The 23,329-nt window shown below is 36.6% G+C and overlaps 1 long non-coding RNA gene across 1 annotated transcript in view; it reads right to left on the bottom strand.

Annotated features, from left to right (window-relative positions):
• Positions 1-493: 493 nt before the first annotated feature.
• Positions 494-23,329, bottom strand: part of LOC110142085 (uncharacterized) — a 77,574-nt gene continuing 54,738 nt past the window's right edge. The window contains exons 3-4 of the long non-coding RNA XR_011485235.1: positions 22,720-22,864; positions 494-624 (exon numbers count right to left, since the gene is read on the bottom strand). This is a non-coding gene — a long non-coding RNA (uncharacterized lncRNA). The remainder of the gene's footprint in view (positions 625-22,719; positions 22,865-23,329) is intronic.

Below are 23,329 nucleotides of genomic sequence, written 5' to 3' on the forward strand. Positions count from 1 at the left end.
CTTGAAATACACAAGAAGTTCACAGGTGTGGTAACAAAACAGGTCAAATTATAAAATCAAAAGAGTCTAAATGCATCTGTGTAATTTAAATTAGTTGCTCAGTCGTGTCCGACTCTTACCATCTCATAGACTGTAGCCCACCATTTTCCCCTTCCATGGGATTCCCCAGGCAATAATACTAGAAGGGGTATCCATTCCCTTCTCCAGGGGATCTTCCCAACCCAGGGACTGAACCTGGGACTCCTGCATTGTCGGTGGATCCTTTACTGTTTGAGCCGCCAGGGAAGCCCACCTATGTAATTTAAGATAAACATTATTACCTATTTTCCTTGGTATAAGTGTATCTTCTGCACTGTACATTCTGCTCATATATCTTCACTACATGTTAATATAGGTCAATAGCTAATGTTATATAGAATTCAGGACAAATTAGATTATTATATTTCCTTCTTTATCTTGGTCTGCTCAGGCTGCTACAACAAATACCACAAACTGGGTGGCTTAAGCAGAAATTTATTGCTTACAGTTCCGGAGGCCAAAAGTCAAAGATCAAGGTGCCAACATGGCTGGGTTCTAGGGAGAGCCTTCTTCCTGGTTTGCAGACATCCGTTTTCTCCTTGGACCCTTACATGGTGGAGAAAGAGAGAAAAAATATAAAAAACAAACTCTTTGATGTCTCTTCTAAAAAAATGTTAACCTCACCCTAAGGACTTTACTCTCATGACATAATTATTTGTTTGGCCAGAGTTTGTTCAGATTTTTCTGTACCATGGAAAAACCCATACAAACTTTTTGGCCAAACCAATACTGCGTAAAGGATCCATCTCCAAATATCATTACACTGGTATTAGGGCTTCAACGTAGGAATTTAGGAGTGGACACAAATATTCAGTTATTTTTCACCTAAACAAAAAAGTAGGATTTCAAGAATAAAGACTTAAAATTGAGTAGCTTATATTGTCTACAGAATTTTAAAACTGTTAAAATCATTGTGGAGTTTGTGTTTACAGAACATATAACAAAGCCCTTTGTAACCATCAGTTCAAAATGTAAGTAAGAATCCTATTTCTTGTTAGCTACTTTAATTTTATTGAATGAACATTAAATTATGTTAATATTTCAGTGGGGATATATTAATACTTTTGCACTCATATTACTAACCATTAAACAACTGCTTTATTTTCACAGAATTACAGATAAGAATAGAAAATATGCACCCTTTAAAGTGTTAATATAGGTTAATGAGAGGAGTAACTCCTTGGAGTAACCAAGGAAAGAATAGCCAGAAAGAGTGGAAATGTTAAATTATGAGATATTTTCAGGGAAATATAATCTTTGAAAAAGTTACAAGTGACTGAGACAATTCAAACTAATCAAAGAACTACCATAACAGTGGTGCACAGGAGATTTGGTTTAATGCCTAGAGAATTATCCAAAATTAGCATATCAATTATTTGCAGGTAAATAGTTGCCTTTTTCTCCAGCTTGAGGGTTTTCAAAAATAATTTGTTTACTGAAATAATTTATGAATTTCCCCCCAGCAATCTTGTGAATTAACTTGGACATATTAAAGCAAAGTTTGCTACGTAATTCCCTCCAAAGTGCTATACCTTCCATCTAGTTAAGATACAGTTCTGAATATCCGTGATGTCAACTGCTAGTCTTCTGCTTCATCTTGGTTATATGTCTCTCAGATATGTATGCTTTTTCATACATTAAATGTTGCTTCTATCAAAATAAATGTTGGCATTAAAATACCTCGACATCAATATCGAAATATTTAATTTAAAACAAGGTTTAAAAAGGCCAACAGTCTAAATATAGTAAGATATTTCCTTGACTATACCATAGACCATCAGGCTCCTCCATCTATGGAATTCTCCAGAAAAGAATACTAGAGTGGGTAGCCATTCTCTTCTCCAGGGCACCTTCCCCACCTAGGGATCAAACCCCAGGCTCCTGCATTGCAAGCAGATTCTATACTGCCTGAGACACCAGGGAAGCCCGGACTATACATTATGTCTTATGAATAATTAGTTGATGCAGTCTTGGCATTGATGAGATAGGCTTGTTCAAATGCCATGTGGACTTCTAAGAGAGAGAGCATCTCAAAACTTTCCTTGACTCTCAACCAAGCACATTCACCAACAATGGTCCCTGAGACAGAATGACTGAAAGTAAGAATAATCATCATGACCATAGAAAACATTTTTGGTTAAGAGGATATTTTATACAGAAGCATGATTTCTGTTTTCAAAATAATTACAAAATAGTTTCTTCTCAAAATAGTTATTGACAGTTTTAAATTTCATTAATTTTTTTCAAATGATTATGAACTCAGTAAAAATGAACAAATCTTAAAGATTTTATTGTAGTACATAGTTTAAAAAACAAGGCCATCATCAGTTGGGTATATCTTACTTCATATGAATTAGTGACTGCATAATTTTTTTCTATTTTGTGGGGAGGACTGCACAGCACAGCTTGCGGAATCTTAGTTCTGTGACCAGGGATCAAACCCATCCCCCTGTAGCGGATGCACAGATTCTTAATCGTTGGACTGCCAGAGAATTCTCTACATAATTATTATAGAGGATGACATGGCATGTTGGGTCTGAACTTGGGCTCAGGAGCCAGAGTACCTTAGATCAAAGCTTGACTTCACCACTTCCTATCTGCGTGATGATGCCATTAGGTAAACAAGCCATTAACCTAACTTTCTGTGGCTCAATTTCCTCACCTAATAAATGAGATGATCATAATTACACCTACTTCATAAAGTTATGAAGGTTAAATGTGTTAATACATGTAAAGCAATTAGAACAGTGCTTAGCATGTGGTAATTACTCAAAAAGCAGTAGCTACCCAGTTTTGCTGGTTAGTTTTTCCATGCATAAGTTGACTTATAAATTCTCCCAATTTTGTGTCCTAGTTTAGATATTCACGTAATTCATCATGTGTACGTGTAATGTTTTTAAAGCTTCCTACCACTGAAAAATGTATATGTAACATCTGAACATCAAAAAAAAAAAAAGTGAGGTTTGTTTAAAAGCTTCCTATTATAAAGAATTGTGACCTACTTACATTTGGTCTGTGAATAGCCCAGCCTTTCATACCTGAAGTTTAGAACATAAGAAACACCACACTGGGTTGCACCCCCAGCTTCAGCTGCTCATCATTCTGTTTGATAATGGTATCTAGAAGTAGGGCCCAGGGATAATATGGCCACCCTCCATAAAACCAAACTAAAGCATTCAGGAATGTACACCAACAACCTCAAATACCTTTCCTGGGACCCATGAGGCATCTACCATTCATTCATTTTTGCCAGTCCTTCATGTACCATTTTTAATCAATTTCCATCTAGGAGGATGGCAAGCAAAATACATGTCTACATTCTTTTTATATTTATTCTGAAAATTGTACTTCTAATCTTCACTAAAAGATTTTGTCCTAGAATTCCACAAATAAGGAAATAAATATTCAAGTGATAAGAAAAGTCATACACGTAGCCTATGAGTTGAAAACCATTCTGGACATTTTGAACTTAATTCCTAGAGAAATTTAGTAATGTGATAAAGCCTGGAAGGGTAGGGGTCTTTTTCTGAAAACCCAATTATCCTGATTCTCCTTATTCAGATAAATGAACTCTTCACCTGGCCAATGAAAATGCTAAAATTCTTGCAGTTCATGATAATAGAAGCAATGGATGTTTCCTGAGCATAGTTTCTTACTTTATTTGCTACAAATCGTCTATTTGTACGTCAATATATACTGATTAGTTTTATGTTTCTGCCCTTGAGAAATGTTTTATAATTAAGTGTGTAAAATGACTTCTAATTTTTACTTCCTTAAGGTGTGTGATAATTATATGCATATATTTGAATTTTAAAGACTTAGTTTTATTTAACAGGGGTTCGAGTATTCCTGTAAGTAAACAATGTTGGGAGATATTAAAGTGTTCAATACCTAGAGCTGTACTTTATACAGCAACGGTGGAGAGCTGATAATATATGTCCCTTAAATTTGGGGCTCCCCAGGTGGCACTAGTAGTAAAGAACCAACTTGCTAATGCAGGAGACAAAAGAGACCTAGGATCAATCCCTCGGGAGGGAAGATCCCCTGGAGGAGGGCATGGCAACCAACTCCAGTATTCTTGCCTGGAAAATTCCATGGACACAGGAGCCTGGCAGGCTACAGTTCATAGGGTTGCAGAGTCGGGCGTGACTGAAATGACTTAACACGCATGCACGCATGTCCCCTAAATTTCAAGGTATGCTTTGCTTTTATATTTATAATATTCCTTTTTATATAAAATAAAATAAGCCATCCATAATTGCTGTTTTTGTTTAAATGCATAAATTGAATAAATAGAGCTTTAATAAATATTATTCATGAAGAGCATTAGTCAGTCAGTCAGTTCAGTCGCTCAGTCGTGTCCGAGTCTTTCCGACCCCATGAACTGCAGCATGCCAGGCCTCCCTGTCCATCACCAACTCCCAGAGCTTACCCAAAACTCATGTCCATTGAGTCAGTGATGTCATCCAACCATCTCATCCTCTGTCATCCCCTCTCCTCCTGCCCTCAATCTTTCCCAGCATTAGGGTCTTTTCAAATGAGTCAGCTCTTCGCATCACGTAGCCAAAGTATTGGAGCTTCAGCTTCAACATCAGTCCTTCCAATGAAACACCCAGGACTGAGCTCCTTTAGGATGGATTGGTTGTATCTCCTTGCAGTCCAAGGGACTCTCAAGAGTGTTCTCCAACACCACAGTTCAAAAGCATCAATTCTTTGGTGCTCAGCTATCTTTATAGTCCAACTCTCACATCCATACATGACTACTAGAAAAACCGTAGCCTTGACTAGACGGACCTTTGTTGACAAAGTAATGTCTCTGCTTTTTAATATGCTATCTAGGTTGGTCATAACTTTCCATCCAAGGAGTGTCTTTTAATTTTTATGGCTGCAGTCACCATCTGCAGTGATTTTGGAGCCCAAGAAACTAAAGTCAGCCACTGTTTCCACTGTTTCCCCATCTATTTGCCATGAAGTGATGAGACCGGATGCCATGATCTTAGTTTTCTGAATGTTGAGCTTTAAACCAACTTTTTCACCCTCCTCTTTCACTTTCATCAAGAGATTCTTTAGTTCTTCTTCACTTTCTGCCATAAAGGTGGTGTCATCTGCATATCTGAGGTTATTGATATTTCTCCTGGCAATCTGAATTCCAGCTTGTGCTTCTTCCAGCCCAGCATTTCTCATGATGTACTCTGCGTATAAGTTAAATAAGCAGGGTGACAATATACAGCCTTGACATACTCCTTTTCCTATTTGGAACCAATCTGTTGTTCCATGTTGAGTTCTAACTGTTGCTTTCTGAACTGCATACAGGTTTCTCAAGAGGTAGGTCAGGTGGCCTGGTATTCCCATCTCTTTCAGAATTTTCCACAGTTTATTGTAATCCACACAGTCAAAGGCTATGGCATAGTCAATAAAGCAGAAATAGATGTCTTCCTGAAACTCTCTTGCTTTTTTGATGATCCAGCAGATGTTGGCAATTTGATCTCTGGTTCCTCTGCCTTTTCTAATCCAGCTTGAACATCTGGAAGTTCACAGTTCATATATTGCTGAAGCCTGGCTTGGAGAATTTTGAGCATTACTTTACTAGTGTGTGAGATGAGTGCAATTGTGCGGTAGTTTAAGCATTCTTTGGCATTGTCTTTCTTAAGGATTGGAATGAAAACTGACCTTTTCCAGTCCTGTGGCCACTGCTGAGTTTTCCAATTTTGCTGACATATGAGTGCAGCACTTTCACAGCATCATGTTTTAGGATTTGAAATAGCTCAACAGGAATTCCATCACCTTCACTAGCTTTGTTCATAATGATGCTTTCTAAGGCCCACCTGACTTCACATTCCAGGATGTCTGGCTCCAGGTGAATGATCACACCATTGTGATTATCTGGGTCATGAAGATCTTTTTTGTACAGTTCTTCTGTGTATTCTTGCCACCTCTGCTTAATATCTTCTGCTTCTGTTAAGTCCATACCATTTCTGTCCTTTATTTTCCCAAGCCCATGAAGAGCATTATGAGGCCCTAAATTTTTTTTTTTCCAAAATCTTGTTCTGTAGATCATGTGACCAAAGTTATGGCCCTGCAATTGTACCCGAGGAATTTACCCAAGAGAATTGAAAATATATGTTCCCACAAAGACTTGCAAATGAATACTCATGGCAGCATTATTTTTATTAAATACAAAGTAGAAACAACCCAATGTCCATGAATTAGTGAATGGCCAAACAAATTGGAATCTATTCATACAGGAGAGCATGTTATTCACCTGTAAACAGGGATGAAGTGCTGTTATTGCTACAACATGGATGAGCCTCAAAAATATCATGCTAACATGGAAATCCATGGCTGATTCATGTCAATGTATGACAAAACCCACTACAATATTGTAAAGTAATTAGCCTCCAACTAATAAAAATAAATGAAAAAAAAAATATCATGCTAAGTCAAAAGAGCCATGTGGGAAAGACCATATATTGCATGTTTCCATCTACAAGAAATGCACAGAAAAGGGAAATCTATGAGACAGAAATTGGCAATGAAGATAAACGTGTTATATATAATTATCTTAGAAATTTGGGTTTTAAAAAATGCTTAATATTAGTAAAATTATAAATAATAAAATAGATGCTATGGTAATGATACCTATATACTTATAATTTCAGTATGTTATTATTCATGTCTTTTTATACTGCCTGAGGAAAAATGTTTTAATTAAACAATTTCCTACAACAATTGGGACGATGCCACAACATCAAGTATGATTTAAATCTACATACTACAGCATTAAACGGAGATGACTTTAGCATGATTTTTTTTCTGTTAACTATTAAACTAAATTGCTTCTTAGTGTCCTTTCTAATGCTAAAAACATTAAATACCATGGGATGAATTTTGCTAGAGTTTGGTTTTAAAGCTTATTGCTAACCTTAAATAATAACGGTGTCCATGCAGCATTCTAATTGCTCTACTTGTATCAGCTCATTTAATCCTCACATCAACCAGAAAAGGGACAGGCGAGTTAATTGCCATTTTCCAGAGGAGGTTACCACTTACAGAGAGATTGAGGAACCTGCTCAGTTTCACACCACTGATAAGGGGCAGAGCTTGGATTCCAACCCAGGCATTCATTCCAAAGTCCATGCTCTTGTCCATTACACAGCTGTCTCTTATGGAGCTTTGTAAGGACATATTGGGCTTCCCAGGTTGCTCAGTTGTAAAGAATCTGCCTGCCAACACAGGAAACGTAAGAGATATAAGTTCGATCCCTAGGTGGGAAGATTCCCTGGAGAAAGAAATGATAACCCACTCCAGTATTCTTGCCTGGGAAATCCCACGGACAGAGGAACCTGGTAGGCTACAGTCCATGCGGTCTCAAAGAGTCAGACTTAATGACTAACCAACAACAATGAGGACAGATTAATATCTGACTTACATTAAGAAGATTAAAAGTGCTCTAAATATTCAAAGAGTTTTCTATTGACAAGTCAGTTTTTAATGAATGAGTGGACCAGGGAACAATTGCTGTTATTTACTTAAATAAGCCAGAAAAACAATATAAGTATTATGCATTTATGTTGCAGGCATTGAGAAAGGTTGCTTCAAGTGAGACTCATAAGTGGCTGCCCTAGAGAAGACTTTATTAAGGAAAAATAATGGCTAAGATGTGTTTGCTTTTGGGAAGAGGAGAGAATCCTTCCACATAATAAGAAAAGGTAATTTTCTAGTTTTAAGAATTTTTAATACCAGGACTTAATTTTAAGGAGGGTCAAAGAAATAGACAACTGGAAACTTACATTTAAAAACTGGACATTTTAAATTACATTTCTTAAATGGGATTTTATTATTTGAATTTAAGAGTAAAATAAAAATTTTCTTAAGCTTGTTATGTTCTCATTTCCATCAATAACCTCAACAGAAAAACAAAAGATTACATGGAAGCAATGCAAATGACAGACAGACACACACACACACACACACACACAAAGTATCCTACGAGGGAAAAGCTTTCCTTCTGTAGAAATAAGCACAGGATTTGGCACAAGCTAGATTTAGGTTCAAATCGTGACTTTATTGATACTTTATTTGGCCTTGTTCAAACTTCAGCATCATTGAATCTCAGGTCCAATTCACAGCTCCTTCACACTGTTGTTCTGAAGATTAAGGGAAACAATGTATGATAACTGTCTTTCCTAAGAAATTTGAGCAGCAAATTTTAGTCACCCCTTCTTTCCTCCTGGAGTAGAATGGGGAGCCCAGAGACATCTGTGATTCCTTCCTTAATCTTTCTTCATAGTTGTAATGACATATAACCTGATAATATCTAAGGAAGCACCTTTAGCTCTAAGGAGAAAAAGTATTAAATGTGTGGCACATTTATATTATTTTTCCTTTCATCTCTATTTTTTTCCCCTTTCCTCTCTCTTTCTTCCTTTCCTCTATTTTTTTTTTTTACAAAAAGTTTCTTTGATCAAGCTCATTGCAAAACAGTATCATAAATTTCTTAGTAATCCTAAACCCTGCTTTGAAAACATTATGCCTCATTTCACAGGCTAGATACCAATTTTCAAAAAACCTGAAATTCTCAAACGTGGGCGAATATGAATCCAAAAATGTGTGTAATACATGATCAGTATTTGTGGTATCCATTTATGCCAGACTACTGAATTGCACATTCCAAATGTGAGTTATAGCGTTCCTCTGAAACATCTACAGAAAGGATGCTGACACCTCCTGGCCTCTATGGGCTTGGGTCTGGGCTGGGCTCTGCCAAGAGAAGCTGCTGTAGAGGCTGCTTTTTTGGACATTTTAAAACCTCCACACTGTGTCTTGGCCCAAAATTTTTATCTAAATGTGCCAACTGAAATGGTCAAAAAATTCCAGAAAATTCAGTAAATACAACACAAATCCAAAAGACTTCACAGATGCTATAGTATCAACTATAAAATAAGTGTAGCTCTTACTAACACTTATAGTTGAACAACAAATTCTAGTTAAAATTTCGACAGGTTATAAGACTCTTTGTGACCCCATGGACTGTAGCCCTCCAGGCTTCTATGTTCATGGGATTCTCCAGGCAAGAATACTGGAGTGGGTTGCCATTTCCTTCTCCAGGGGATCTTCCCCACCCAAAGATTGAACCCTGCTCTCTTACATTGCAGGCAGATTCTTTACCATCTGAACCACCAGGGAAGTCCTATTAATTATAATACATGCAAATAAAGTAATATTTTGTGCTATTTAAAAGAGTTCAAAATTTAAAAGTTAACAAAGACATATCTTGAAAAAAGATTTTTTTTTTTTTTGCTATTGAATAAAGTTCCAAACAGTGAGTATAACATGCATCTATAAAACTTCCAAAAGTTAGACACAGACAGATATATAAACTGAAAGGGAGAATTGTATATTGTTTGAAATTTTACTTTATGCAAATATTTTTAAATAAAATAAAAATTTTTCAGAACTGAACTATTAAAATTGCAGATATTATAACACAATAAGTCAAACGGGATTTCTTATACTGACAACTAAGAGTAATGAGAAATTGGATAACTTGTGAACATTATCAATTTAGTAATTCTCAAAAAGGATTTGTATAGTTAACAGAAGGTATAGCTCTTTTGGAACTGCCAAAAAGTAAAGAAATACCAAGAGTTTAGATTTAAATTATATAATTCCCATATTTGTTACCAAACTCAGTTCAGTTCAGTCGCTCAGTCGTGTCTGACTCTTTGCAACCCCATGGACACAAGCATGCCAGGCTTCCCTGTCCATCAACAACTCCCAGAGCTCACTCAGACTCATGTCCATTGAGTTGGTGATGCCATCCAACCATCTCATCCTCTGTCATCCCCTTCTCTTCCTGCCTTCAATCTTTCCTAGCATCAGGGTCTTTTCAAATGAGTCAGTTCTTCACATCAGGTGGCCACAGTATTGGAGTTTCAGCTTCAGCATCAGTCCTTCCAATGAATATTCAGGACTGATTTCCTTTAGGATGGACTGGTTTGATCTCCTTGCATTCCAGGGGGCTCTCAAGAGTCTTCTCCAGTGCCACAGTTCAAAAGCATTAATTCTTCAGTGCTCAGCTTTCTTTATAGTTCAACTCTCACATCCATACACGACTACTGGAAAAGCCAAACTACCCAGGAATAAATTTAAAATTTTCAATTTTACATATTTAATATTTTCCAGAAGTGAAAAGCTTCAATATTTTCATTGACTTTACAGTATAAACAAAATTCCTTTGACACTCAAAAAAAAGGTTAAAATGTTCTACCTTCTCTTCTGCTAAGGAGAAAGAACCCTTCCCATATCAGTAGAAACAGTGAACAATGATCAGTAAAAAGCTTCCAGATCTTTAGACAAGATCTACTGATAATGAAAACAGAAAAATTATAAATAAAGACAAGTAGGTACTTGATTATAGGAAGCTCCAAGATTTCCATGTTCATTGCATTCATCTCCTTTAGATCATAACTTTATGTATTCATTTATTTACTCATGTTTAACAAAATGTGAACTAAATAGAGTACCTGACCTCTGGTGAGAGAGAAAATAAACATATCTAAACTAAAGCCAGAGACCAAGGAGTGATGTCCAAAAATTTAAAAGATTGCAATATATGCATATAACAAATCATTGTGTTGTACGCTTGAAACTATGTTACATGCCAACTATATCTTGATTAAAAATATTCAAAAACAGAAGAGTAAGGGAACTGCTTCTACTTCTAGTAAGAGGGGACCAAATTCACCCTTTGACCTCTGACTTGAAATAACAATAACAAATGACAAAAATATATGGAACAATCGTTTTCAAGATACTGGACATGAAGCAATAAAAGACAGTGATTTCAGAGAGATAAAAAGTAAATCAGGTAATCCATTTGATTGTCCCAGATGTATTGCCTTGAGGGAAGGGAATTTTCAGGCCACAGACAGAGAAGAGGAAGCCAAGCAGAGCCTGGTGGACAACCTGTGTGGAGATGGAACTGAGAATTGGGGTATATTAAAGTGGCTCGAGTTGTAGCAGACTACTGGAGAAGAAAATGCCGAAGGTCCGAGAAGGATACTCCTTAAGTATAGATTAGTACAAGGGAGGAAACTCCTGAGTTCAGAGAAAGTAGGACTCATGAAGGAAAAAAAGTTGATAAAGAATACTTTGTCAAAATTAAAAATTTCTGCTCATAAAGAAAGTGAATAAATGAGATGATAAGCCACAGATTGGGAAAGAATATTTGCAAAGCATAAATCTCATAAAGGATCTATATATTTATATATAAAGGACTCCCTAAACTCAACAATAAGAAAACACAATCCAAGTAAAAATTGACTAAACATTTGAATGAAAACTTTTCAAAAGAAGATGTATGAATGTCTAGTAAAACCATAAGTTTACTCAGTATCATTACTCATTAAGAAAATGCAAATTAAAGCCACTACAAATAACTAAAATTTAAAAGACCAACAATACCAAGTGCTGGTGAAGAGTGGAAGATTTGGAACTTTCATACACTACTGGTGGTAATGCAAGATGGTACAACCAGTTTGGAAAATACTGTTGCAATTTTTTTAAAGTATGTATATATATATATATATATATATATATACATACTTTATATATATACATATATATATATTAGGCTTATTCATATTGATGTTTGGCAGAAACCAATGCAATTCAGTTTAGCAATTATTCTTCAATATAAAAAATTAATATTTTTTTAAAAAGCTATATTATATATATACATGTGTGTGTACACACATACATACTAGCCATTCCATTCCCAGTATTTACCCAAGCGAGAAGGAAAAGCATATGTCCGTACAAAGACTTGCACAAGAATCTTTACTACAGCTTTATTCATAACCTCCCGAAACTGAAAAGAACCCAAATGTCCATCAAATCGTGAATATAAATCACACTGACATATAACCATGTAATAAAATACCACTCTGTAATAAAAAAGAATAAATCACTAATACACACAACATGGATAAATCTCAAAAAAAACACATGAGATGTAAGAAATATTAGCCACAAAAGGCTAATGTAAAATTCTAGAAAAGACAAAAATATAGTCACAGAAAACAGATCAGTGATTACCAGGGTCCAGGTAGTGGTGTGATAATAGTAATTGAAAAGGAGCATAAAGGAAATTGGGGTGGGGGAAGGGCAGTGGATAGAAATATTCTACAGGGAATATGGCCAATACTTTATAATAATCATAAATGGAGTATAATCTTTAAGATTATGAATCACTATGTTGTATACCTGAAACTTATATAAGATTATAAATCAACTATACCTTAACTTTTAAAAAGCAGAAGCGAGAGAAAAAGGCAAAAAACTGTTCTACATCATCATTTTGGCAGTGATTACATGACCATGTATACATTTGTCAAAATTCATCAAATTGTACATTTTAAATTGGTTAGTTTCATTTCAAGTACATTATGTCTCACTGAAGCTGATAATTCTTAAAAATTGCTTATTAGGAATTTCCCAAAGAGATGATGCTATTGATTCACTAGAAAAATACAAATAAATTTCTCTTTAACTATGTAACTGAAATGGTTGTCTTCATAGATTTAGCTGATATGTGGCTGGAAGAGTAAACACCCGCCCCGGCAAGAGTTACACACCAGCTCCAGTCTTTCATTTGGTACTCTCGCCTGGTTTTCTGATTGCATTTTAAACTGCGTTACACACACAAAACCTGTATCAATAGTTTTTAATTACTGTCCCTCCACAAATAGTTCCTGGCATTAGGAATGTAGAAAATATCTCTGCAAATCTTTATTAATATTATCCCTGAAGCCTTGACAAGGCTACTATCCTCCTTGAAAAAGTCCTTTAGATCCAGGGAATGGTCTATTACCTTAGAATCTGGACATTTAAGCCTTTCTCAGAGAAAACAGTTTTGTTAAAGCTTGATTTAACTAGATTTTCAAACCTGTAATTCTAGGAGGTGGGGGAATCATGTTCCTTAACATTATCTTATAGCACCTCCTGGTGTTTTAGATAACTGAAGGTTTAAATCTTGGATGGCCAGTCTTTATTTTTCCCTCAAGCCAGAGTAATTAGAATGATTCTTAAGGATGAAAAGTGAGACTATAAATAAATGTGTACATTATTTACAAAGAAATGAATTGAAGGATTCTTGATTTGGAACTGCCACCTGTTTTTCACAATAAATAAAATTAATGCCTACTTACAGGATAGTCTAAACATTAAAAAAGAAAACAGTAGGAGATACACTGGAGTTTTTAAGCAAAGAGTTTCTTCTTAGCCAGCCAGCCATCTCTAACCCCACATAGAATGCTCTTCATGGGAAGAACTTCTGCACCAGTCAGGGTTTGTCTCAGTCAGATTCTGGGCAGCTTTTAGGCACAGAAAAGGGTCAGGACCAGTCTCATCAGTACGTAGGTTAGAACTTCTTGAGGCTGAAGAAATGCTTTGCCAGGAAAAGAACATGACAAATTCAGACACGCTTACTTACTGATGAGCAGTTAAATTCAATGTCTCTTTCCTCATACCTGCACACTGACTATTCCATTTTCCCTGACTTATGTAATCAGCCAAAGTACGAGATGGAAAGAAAAAAAAAGAAATAACTCACTCAGCACATTTTCCTGCATCTGAGTGATTCTGAAATAATTTGGAGCTATGGGGAGATTGGAGAGATGAAAGCTAAAACATCCCAAGATTATCTGTGGATATCATTTAAGCATGTTAGCCTGTACCCCAATTCCATAGGTAACTCAGAGAGTCAGCCAGAGTTCCTGTCTTCCGTATGGAAATTGAACAAGCCAGATCAAAGCAGGAAGGGAAACATTCATCATTAAGATACCCACACACAAACAACAATATAGCTGATTTCTCATGAACATCATCCCTCTAATAGGTAGATGTCTTGGTATAAATGCAATGATAAGCTTGAAATTTGGACATTAATAAATTGGTTAAAGTGATCCTTTACCTAAGTCTTTTCTTCTTCAGTTTCTGCTGTTTGTGTATTATTAAAATACTTTTTACTCTACTGGAGAAAATCAGCAGGTGCTTTTTAATTATTCAAACTCCTCTAGAAACTGAATTACTTAATGTAATTACATCTGGGATAAAAAAATTTACTAATAAAAGCCATTAACAGTTCTTAGGGAATCTGACATATATATTCACTATTTTGGAAAGAGAGAATTGATTTTTTTTCTTTATATTGATGGTGTTTTTCATAAGAATTGCAGAGCAACAATCAGGAAAAGATGGTAATATTTATCTTAGTGATAAAATGTACTGTGTTCAACTCAGCAGATTTTATCCATGAAAATCCATTTTGTTTGGCTGTATTTTCATTCGATTGCATCAATAATGAGGGTTCCCCATGTTATCTCTGGCACAATGAATAATGTTCTTACTGGAGTAAAAGGACGTGTTAGAACTGAAACAAAACAGATGTAGATACCAATCATAAACAACCAAGCAGCGGCTTCCCTGGTGGGTCCGTGGTAAAGAATCCATCTGCCAATGCAGGAGACACAGGTTCCCTCCCTGATCCTGGAAGATCCCACGTGCCACAGAGCAACTAAGGCCATGTGCCACAACTACTAAGCTTGTGCTCTAGAGCCCAGGAGTGGCAACTCCTCAGCCCACGCGCAGCAGCTGCTGAAGCTTCCACATCCTAGAGCCTGTGCCCCGCAACAAAGGAAGCCACCGCGATGAGAAGCCGGTGCACCGCAACTAGAGAAAAGCCCGAGCGGCAGCGAAGACCCAGCACAGCCAGAAATAAAATGAAAAAGACAACCAAGCAGGGCATCAAAGAACGCCCAACTACTCCTATGAAAAAAAGAAAAGTGAACAGTGAACAATATAATTTGCGTGTTTTGAAACAACTTTGAAAAAGTCAGAAACTTATGAAACTGCTTTTCCAGTTGTACCCTGATTTTGAATAAACAGGGAGGTGTTTGGGGATGGAAAATTTAAGTGCAGCTGTTTTGATATGGAAACCTCCACAATTTCATCCTTGAGCCAACCAACGAAGTACCCGTCACCCTTTTACAACTTCAGAAAGAGCCTCGAGCTAGCATTTCTGCCCGCCTTGATATGTAAAGGCTGCACTTGGCTGGGATTTGACTCTGGGGAAATTATTCTGAAAGGAGAAAGTTAGGAAGGTATAAGCACACAGACTCGTACACAGCAGAAACATTTGCTTTCTGGTGCAATGAAAGAGCAGCTGCACATTTCTCATGGCCCTCAATTATGATCTATGTGTACCAACACCACACACAAATTCTGCTTTTTATATTAGTGTTCCTACAACTGAGAACAAAGCCTTGTGTCAAGCAGCTAAAACAAGGCAGAAAGTCAGGCTCTCATGATCCCAACAGCTCACACAGAGGTCACTATGAAGATAAACGGTCCTTCCAAGCACACGCCTTTTGGATAATAATTTGTTTTTAGTCTACAACTTCTAGGACTTATCATAAATTGAGCCATTTATTTTTAAAAGTTAACGCCTTGGCTTCTCATTGAGAACTGTTGTTTCTAATTAAACAATTCAGTTGATTTGCTATCCTCCTTATGTCTCATTTGTACTTCCCTGGTAGCTCAGATGGTAAAGCTTCTGCCTACAAAGCAGGAGACCTGGGTTTGATCCCTGGGTCAGGAAGATCCCCTGGAGAAGGAAATGGCAACCCACTCCAGTATTCATACCTGGAAAATCCCACAGACTGAGGAGCTGGTCCATGGGGTCGCAGAGTTGGACACAACTGAGCGACTTCACTTATGTCTCATTTAAGATTGAAATTTGCTCACCTTGATCACTGCTTTTACAAAGTACTGTTATTTTACTTCTCAGCCAGTTTCTCCTTGTAAATGGATTTATTTTTCTGTCCGTTCTGATGTTGGCCAGTTAAAGGGGCTCTTTTGGCTCCCTCTAGGTTATCTTTAAGACAGGGTACACATGATTTTCATCATTCTTCATTTAGACTATGAGAGGAAGTCCTAGTCACATTGCTTATAATTCTCAGGCACAGACATCAGACAGGGGTTCTCAAGCCAATGCCAGCACATGACAAAATTAACACTGCTTTTTTTGCAAAATGAAAAGACAAAAACCAAAGGGGGAAAACACAGGTTTTATAATGCTGAATTTATTCCATTTGAGTGGCCATCTTTTGATTCTGAGAGCAATTTTTCTTTATGGCTAAAATTCTCTTTTTTGAAATGAAGGTGAGTGCAAATGGTAACTGTTTTTAAAGCTCTACTTGACACAATAAAAATGCTCTATAAATTTCCATTTTCTGTGAACTTCTGCTGGTATATGAAATTTAAAAATCTGAACTCATCTAAGACAAGCAGGCCCTTGACTCTCTGGAATTGCAGTATTAGGTAACAACTAAGAAATGGAGTCAGATGTTTGCTATGGGCAAGTAGGGAAGGCTTCCAACTAGCCTTTAGAAAAGAATGGTTTGAATTGACAGCACTCAGTTCAACATTATATGCTAATTAGTTTTCCTATCTTAACACTTAGTTGAGTAGCTCAAAATAATCACCCGTTATTTTTGTCTTCAAAGTCTTGTGTTAACTATAAATTTACTTATCAAATTTTTTGTACTAAATAACAAATATTCCAAAGATAAATTCCATCTCCAGTATACCCAAACAACATCTATCGGTGGAATTAGAAGAAATGAGTTCACTGGAGCTGGCCAAACTTGGCTCAGGCAGAGAGACCTCAGTTTCCTCAGAGAATCACTGGTTGCCATCATAGTCCTTCCAACTATTACGGGTGACATTGGCATCTCACTACTTTCATACACCTTGGATTCCTCTTTCTTTAGATGGAACCTACAAGAATAATCCCGACCCACCTAATAGGATGTGAACTGAGCTTTACATTACAAAATTGCAGCAATTGTTTTAGTGGTATTTTAATTCTGAGTTTTAGGTCAACACATAATTTAAAAGCTAAAAAGGTAAATAGCTATTCTCTCTGGGATGGCTTTCCTGGGAGGAAGCCAGTTTAGTGTTTTGAATAATTATTGGTTGTAGGATCAAGAGGGAATATGAAAAGTACTGAACAGTGACAATTAACATCAGTTTCTCCAAAATCTACCCTTTAAGCTGATACAATTGATATACTTCTATATAAACCCACACATTATCTGTGAAGCCAAAAACACAACAGGAAAAACTGACGTCATCAGTATTTTATTACATCTGTGGATATTCCCTTTGTTTGCTTTTGCCTCATGAGATAACATTTTGGATCCAAGTGTTACACATCCACTAGCTGGATTTCCTATGTTCTGCAATTCTCTGAGTAACCTCCATTAATCTAGATTCCTCAAGGGGCTCCAAGGCCATTAGATCCTTTAAATGGAGAGCTGTTCTTTATAAGCCTCACAAAGACACACGTTGAATTTCTATCCACAGATTGGAGAAAGATATTGATTTAAAACAGGTGTTAACATAGGTTTTTTGTGTTTTTTTTTTTCCTGGTTTCTTTGATACATTAGTGTGATGATTAGTTTATCTCTAAAAGAGCATCATCTAGACTTATTTTTTTCTTTCTCAAAACTGCCTACTCAAGTGCCACAGCTTCATTCTGTATTACTAGGAAAGAGTAAATGCATTAGGAAACATACAGCCATGGAGAGACTAAGGTAAATACACCTAGTGTACATGCCCGCTCAGTCGTGTCTGACTCTTTGTAACCCCATGTACTGTAGCCTGCCAGGCCCCTCTGTCCATGGAATTTTCCAGTCAAGAATACCCGAGTGGGTTGCCATTTCCTTCTACAGGGGATCTTCCCAACCCCCGGATCAAACTCATGTGTCTTGAGTTTCCTGCACTGGCAGGCAGGTTTTTTACCAGCTGAACCACCAGGGAAGCATAGGTTCTTTTCAAATACGCCTAACATTATCTCTAACAAAAATGTCCATTTTAAAAGTACTTTAATGCAAGCTAGTTAGAATATTATTTTTTAAAAGTTTTGATTCTTTGCATCGATTCTTTGTATTGATTTTGTACAAAAAAATAAGAGTGCCAAAATATTCTAAAAACAGGTTGCAAGAATAATTAAAGTCTTAATCAGTACGGATAGGGAAGTCAAGAGGTGTCTCCAAGAGGTTTATGATGCTTCCTCTCCCCTCCCCCGGTTCAAGTAAATATCCTATCTTATTGTGGGAATGCAACTTCAAAACAAGCACCTATGGGATTTGCTGGATTATATGATAGTTTTATTTTTAATTTTTTGAGAAGCCTGGATGTTTTGTTTTCCAAAGTAGCTGCAACTGTTTACATTCCCATCAACGGTGTGCAAAGGTTCCCTTTTCTCAATATCTTCACCAACACTTCTTTGTATTTTTGGTAATAGTCTTCCTAACAGCTGTGAGGTGATATCTCATTGTGGTTTGGAGACCCTGATACTGGAAGACATTGAGGGCAAAGAAGGGGATGGCAGAGGAAGAGATGGTTGGATAGCATCACTGATTCAACAGACATGAATTTGAGCAAACTCCGGGAAATAGTGGAGGACAGAGGAGCCTGGTGTGTGCAGTCCACAGGGTCACAAATAGTCAGACATGATTTAGCAACTGAACAACAACAACAATGATTAGTGATGATGATCAATAAATGGTGTTTGGAAAACTAGGTATCCACATGCAAAAGAATGCAATTGTATCTTAATCTTATACCATGCACAATAATTGACTCAAAATGGATTAAAGATGTAAAAGCTTAACTTGTAAATCTTCTAGAAGAAACAAAGAGAAAAAGCTTCTTAACATTGGCCTTAGCAATGATTTCTTCATATGACACCAAAAGCAAAAACAACAGAAACAAAAATTGAAAAGTAAGATTACATCAAAGTAAAAAGCTTCGGAATAGAAAAAAAAAATCAACAAAATGAAAAACAACATACAGAATGGGAGAAAATGTTTATAACCCATATATCTGATGAAGGGTTAATATCCAAAATACATACATAAGGAACTCCTACAATTCAAAAGCAAAATACAAAAAAAAAAAGCCACAAATAATCCAATTTAAAAAGGTCTGAATAGACATTTCTCCAAAGGAGACATACAAATGGCCAATAAATATATGAAAAACACTTTTGTAAACAGAAAGTACAAGTTGAAATGACAGAATTTCTAAAAAAAAAAAATAATAATGATAATAGAGAGATATGTTTAGAGGAAAATTCATAGACTTCCATTTTTGTTAGTCAAAAAAATAAAAGAATGAAACCAAATAAAGTAAATACCAGCTGAAAAAAGCCTATAAAAAAGAATAATAAAGAAGTAAGAAAGCACAAAGGAGGAAAAAAATAAAATGTGGGAATTAAGGAGGAAACAGATTTAAAAATAGTAGGCTTAAAGAAAATTAATGTATGTTTAAAGAAATTAATGAAATAAGAGAAATCACAAACATGAAAAATAAGAAATAATAAGGGAAAACAAACACTGAAATGGAAAAATTAACACCGAAAGAGATTATTTTGCAGACTTCTAATCAAATAATTTGAATATCTGCCTGAAATGTACAATTTCCTTGGGTAATACAGGCTAACAATATTTGACTCTATTATCAATAAATAATATTTTTCACAGAAGATAAAAATAAAGAAACTATACCACTGGAAAAAAAAAAAAAAGGAAACATTTTGCCCAAATAATTTGAGAAGAACTTGAGAAGAAAATTCTATCAACCTTTCAATGAACCACTATTTCAAATGCTTTATGAATTGTTCTAAAACACTGAAGAGGGCTTCCCCGGTGGTCCAGTGGATAAGAATCTGCCTGCTAATGCAGAGGACATGGGTTCGATCCCTGCTCTGGGATGATCCCGCGTGCTCTGGAGCAACTAAGCCCGTGCTCCACAGCTATTAAGCCCACTCATCCTAGAGCCCATGCTCCACAACCAGAGAAGCCACCACAATGAGCAGCCTGAGCACCACAATGAAGAGCGGCTGCCACTTGCCACAACTAGAAACAAGCCCTAGGAAAGCAATGAAGACCCAACGCAGCTAAAAATAAATAAAACAAAATGTTGAAGATAAAGGGAAATTTTCTAATTTTTCATGAAGTACTACACTGATTATTGTGAAACAATCCCAGGGTTATCTTCACAATAAAGGCCTACTATCAGAAAAGGCAATTTTGAGCCTTGTCTCAGATTGGGGGAAGGTCATTCTTCAAACTGTAGACCTCTGTAGGCTTTCCCTCTCATCTAAGAGAAAAAAGTTAACAGGGGTAAGGGCTTAAAAAAAATAAGTTGGGAACACTGCAGCCAAGGAAGGAAGTTAGGGGGCAAGAAGAAACAAATTAAAAGCTATCCCACTAGAGAAACAATTGTGCAGGTGACAAACAAGAGACATAGACCCACTAAAAGACTGAGATTTCATCTTCAGATTATAGACTGTTCCCCGAGAGTCGGACCACAAAGAAGGCTGAGCACCGAAGAACTGATGCTTTCAAATTGTGGTGCTGGAGAAGACTCTTAAGAGTCCCTTGGACTGCAAGGAGATCAAACCAGTCCATCCTAAAGGAAATGAGTCCTGCATATCATTGGAAGGACTGATGCTGAAGCTGTAGCTCCAAGACTTTGGTCACCTGATGTGAAGAGCTGACTCACTGGAAAAGACCCTGATGTTGGGAAAGACTGAAGGCAAAAGAAAGGGGCAGCAGAGGATGAGATGGTTAGATAGCATCACTGACTCGATGGACATGAGTTGAGCAAACTCTAGAAGATAGTGGAGGATAGAGGAGCCCTGTGTGCTACAGTCCACAGGGTTGCAAAGAGTTGGCCATGACATAGAAACTGAACAACAATCCTCTCCCCTAGCTTTCATCTTCATACCAACAGAGCTGCAGAAAAATAGAATTGCCAGACTTTCTCTAAGGAGGAGTACATAGCTATGAAGCCCCAAGAGAAGGGGAGAGAGAAAAACGAGGACAGTGGAGGGATCTGAAGTCTCTGACAGCACACACACAGCAAACATTAAACCCAGATTGCATAACTGTTCTTACTGAAAGCCCATTTATCAGTCCCTAGCACCCAATACAAGTTCAGCCTCCCACATCTTGTAAGAAATGCCAAAAGTCAGGAAAAACAAAAATCTAAGCAGTCCTCAGACTCAGAAGAAATTATCAGACAGAAATTTAAAACAGCTATGATTAGAATGTTAAGGAAAAAATAGACAACATATAAGAAAAATATATAATGTAAAGAGATATATGGAAATTTTAAGAAAGACACAAAAGGAGATGCTAGAAAGCAAAAAGATAGCAGAATGCCTTTGGTGGGTTCATCAGCAGACTTGACGCAGCCAAGGAAAGAATCATAATTGATGGGCTGGAGGACATGTCAATAGAAACTTCCCAAACTGAAATGCAAAGAGAATGGAAGGAAAAAGAAATCAGTACAGAATATCTAAGAACACTGGGATAATTTCAAAAGGTATAATATATGCATAATTCAAATACCAGTAGGATAAGAATGAAAGAATGGAACAGAAGAAATGATGGATCCAACAGAGAATTTTACAGAATGAGTCATAGAAAAGCAATGCACATATCTATAAGGTGCAGAGAAGACTAACTAGGATAAATACAAAAGAATAAAGAGAAAAACTCCCACACCTAGGCATATCATATTCAAACTGCAGAAAACCAAAGACAGAAAGAAACTTCAAAAGAAGCCAGACCTCCCCCCACCAAAAAAATCCACATCCCTATAGGGGAACAAAAATAAGAATTACGATGGACTTCACATCAGATACCATGCAAGCAAGAAAAGAGTGGCGTGAAATATTTAAAGTGTCAAAAAAAAATCCACGCAGAGGAATTTCAAATAATTTATATGGACATTCTCAAGGAGGAAAGGCATAACTTCTTACTCCTCGAGTGCTGACTTTTCATGGTAACTATTTCCAAAGAGCACATATGAAAAGAGAGAGGAATGATTTAAGAGTGGAGAAACCTGACCAACACTATCTCAGCTAGGCGACAGGTCATGTTGACAGTATGTACCCTTGGTATATGTAGTCTTCCTCCCTAAACCAATAATCCCAATCTAATCATGAGAAAAACATCACATAAATCCCAACAGAGGCACATTCTACAAAATACCTGACCAACACTCTTCAAAACTATCAAAGTTATCAAACACAAGGGAAGTCCAGAAACTGCCATAGCCAACAAGGGCTTAAGGAGATATAATTATCTGTAACATAGTTTCCTGAATGGAATCCAAGGACAGGGGAAAAAAATGATATTAGGTAAAAACTAAAATAATTTAATTATTGACTTTACCATACTAACGTTAAGATGTTAATAACAAGGAAAACTGAGTATATCAGAGCCCAGGGCCAAGGGGTGAAGTAGGTAACCCCTCCTAGGGTGGAAAGGTACTTATGAAAAGTTTGGTGACAAACGACATGACCATAACGGTAAGGAAATATAATCTCTTTTCAATATGACATTGACTTAATTTACAGGTTTTCTTCCCATCTCTTTCATTTTGTCCTTAACATTTACTTGATTAATGCTATTTTTCCTGTGAAGACTCTCAGAGTATGGATTTTGCAGACTGAATCCTCATGGAGTAGTTCAACATATCATCTGGCTGCTGGATTACCTGTAAACTCAATGCTGGATCCAGATGCTAGATCGGATGTAGGTTCCTGCTTTTGATATGACTCTAGGAAGTGGTGCATTCTTTCAACAGAAGACACAAATTCGGCTTTCTCTGTTTTGGAGATGTTAGCAGCCACTGATGCTCACTGCCAAGATATGAAGGAGTTGCACAAGGGTGGAATTCTTTGTTTTAGTTGAACATTAAAATGTTCTAAAATCAATTTTATGGAGGTATAATTTACACACAATAAAATTCACAAGTTTTAAATTGCAGGGGGAAAATAAAAACTATCTGATAAAATAGAAATGCATGGTTGTAACAATTCCTTGGACTTCTGCTATTCTATATGCAGAAGGATAAATGATTGACATCTTCCTCGGTAATCTTTTTTAAAAGCATATTTTGGTGGTCTCTCTCCCATAAACTGAATTAAACTATTTGACGTCTCTCTATTAAAGTCCAAAGTCCTCGGCCATCAAGCATTGCATGATTTGTCCCAAGCCTTTGCTCTCCTTTCCAACTTCAATTTACTCCATTCTTTCCACTTCTTACTAAACTCCAACCTTAATAATTTAGCTCCAGCTATGCTCATGTTCTTCCTATCTTGAGA

Source organism: Odocoileus virginianus, chromosome 32 (genome assembly GCF_023699985.2).
Source record: "Odocoileus virginianus isolate 20LAN1187 ecotype Illinois chromosome 32, Ovbor_1.2, whole genome shotgun sequence".
NCBI lineage: Eukaryota > Metazoa > Chordata > Mammalia > Artiodactyla > Cervidae > Odocoileus > Odocoileus virginianus.